The following is a 2,472-nucleotide window of genomic DNA, read 5'->3' on the forward strand; positions in this document are numbered from 1 at the left end:
CATACCATGGAGGATGGTGAAGAGAGAATTCACCCAGCTTCTTTTATGTCATCCTGCCACTCACAAACGTCACTGAGTTCCCAGCTTGAGTCATTAAAGAAAAGTGATTAAACGTGAGTCACGGCACTTTGGCAAAAGCAATTAATATCTTGACACCTAAACACAGAAAGAATGTTAGAGAGACTATACCATGCTGGGTATGAGAATGCTTTTTAGTTTTATGATAAAATATTAATTCAGACCCACAAATCCAAAGTTTGCATACAGATGGACTGGACCTGGATTGAATTTTGCCTAAGTATTCTGAAAAAATGAATTAAGAAAACAATATAAGTAATTTTTTTTTTTTTTTTTTTTTTGCGGTACGCAGGCCTCTCACTGTTGTGGCCTCTCCCGTTGCAGAGCACAGGCTCCGGACGTGCAAGGCTCAGTGGCCATGGCTCACGGGCCCAACCGCTCCGCGGTATGTGGGATCCTCCTGGACCGGGGCACGAACCCGTGTCCCCTGCATCGGCAGGCGGACTCAACCACTGCGCCACCAGGGAAGCCCCAATCTTTTTTTTTTTATATTGTCACTTTCAATTTTACTCATCGCTAAAAGGATGATAGTTGGAGTCCCAGGGACGCCCCACGGCACTGGCGTGAAATAGCAATGCTTTCTTCTCAATAGCTTCACTATCTCACTTTGGCACAGCTACCAAGAACCACGTGATGGTAAGAATTACCCACCAAATGCTGCCAGCCATAGTAAAAAAAATAGAGTACCATTAAAAGCATGGTACAGGCTTCATTATGAGATCCTTGTGTCACTGTGGAAGCCTTATACTGTGCAGGGCTAGATGCATTGCAGGCTACTCGGTCCTCAAGCAAAAACACAATAAAGAAAATTAATGATACCATCATGTACAGACTGCCTAAAATATAATAGGTCTTTCAGGATAATGGAATCTAGTGACATCAATCAAAAAAGTTAAAAAAGTAAATAATGTGGCAGAGAGGCAAATGATTGAAATCAATCCTATGAAATATGGAGCAAATGAAAGTTCTTCTCTCCTAAAGTATATATTTGGACAAGGAGGTGAACAATCACACACGTGTGAAAAAGAATAGCCAAGATCAGGATCAATTTTCAACTCTCGGGGACACCGAACACCATAGTCCCTCTGCACTGCCACTGGGGCTCCTTCAGTAGGATCTCCAGCTAAATTCACATCCACAAGTCGAGGATACGGCTCATCACAATCTGGGAACCTACTGCATTCCATATCTTCAGGCCAAGGAACACCCAACATCTCCATGAGCTTCAAACACTCTCTGTAAGCCCTCTGACAGAGCCTAGGGCAGGGAAGTGTGACGTGTCCGTATTCCATACAAATAGAAGCATAGAGTGCACAAATGGCCGGAAATCTCGAGAACAATCCCAATTCACCCCAGGGTGGAATGGCTTCATCGCTAAAGCTGCTGTCTGTTGGTCATAATGTTCAGAAGATTAGGCATGCAGGTGGTATTATGAGGCAAATCTTGGCACATCCTGAAGGTAATAGGTTCACAAGAAAACAAACTGTGTCCACCTATATGCCCCACACACAAAGTCAAGGGCCACAGAATGAAGACGACCCAACTCATAGCCATGCTTCCTCGACTGAATGAGATTCAGATGATCAGGCCTCCTCAATATGTATTTTAGATCTTTATACACTTGCAGGCCTCAGCTTGAAAGTACTTCTATCTTACTGTTAAGTTCTTCAAACAGATACTCTTCGCAGCGTCAGAGGTCTGTTAGCTTGGTCTCACAAAAGGCATTTGTTTTTGGTTTCACAATATGGGAAAATGACGTCATCTTGCCTCTTCTTTTCATTTTATCACATAGGGCACCACCTGGCCCACATATCAAGTTGATCAACCACATTCGCAAACCACAGATTCCATCTTAGGAGAAGAGCTATTTCTTCCTTTGACTGAAATATCTCACACCTCGGGGCCAGGCTCCTGGGGGCCTGCAGCGCCGGCCGGGGGTGGCCGCGGGTCCGTCACGTACATGGAGAGAACGAGGACCGCCTGCGAGCACGCACGGACCAATATAACTAATCTTGTAGAAGAAAATGTTTATTCTCCCTAAGAGGACAAATCAATTGCAATATGCCATTGTACGTCATTTTAATCCTACATTAATTGAGAGTCCTCCCCCCAGGTACTAGCAAAAGTCAATACTTGGTTAATATTGGATGTACCTTTTTAAAAAGCATACACCACTTCCTTCCTCTAGAATTCAGGCTTGGCCATAGCTGCCCTTGGCTTTCTCCAGGGTGAGCCTGAATTTTTGAGGTTTTGCTGTACCTGGAATTGGTTTATGTCTTCACTACTCCTTGTAATGGAAAGAAGAGGGAGAAGGTACATATGACGTCACATAGAAGTGATAGTGTGTTATGTGAAAAATATACCCGTCTCCAAAATCAGGAAAACTTTGGAGTT

The 2,472-nt window shown here is 43.8% G+C and overlaps 1 pseudogene; it reads right to left on the reverse strand.

The window, feature by feature from the left end:
* Window positions 1–571: 571 nt before the first annotated feature.
* LOC132528692 (frizzled-3-like) lies at window positions 572–1,265 on the reverse strand (annotated as a pseudogene).
* Window positions 1,266–2,472: the final 1,207 nt, after the last annotated feature.

This window comes from Lagenorhynchus albirostris, chromosome 1 (genome assembly GCF_949774975.1).
Source record: "Lagenorhynchus albirostris chromosome 1, mLagAlb1.1, whole genome shotgun sequence".
In the NCBI taxonomy this organism is placed as follows: Eukaryota; Metazoa; Chordata; class Mammalia; order Artiodactyla; family Delphinidae; genus Lagenorhynchus; species Lagenorhynchus albirostris.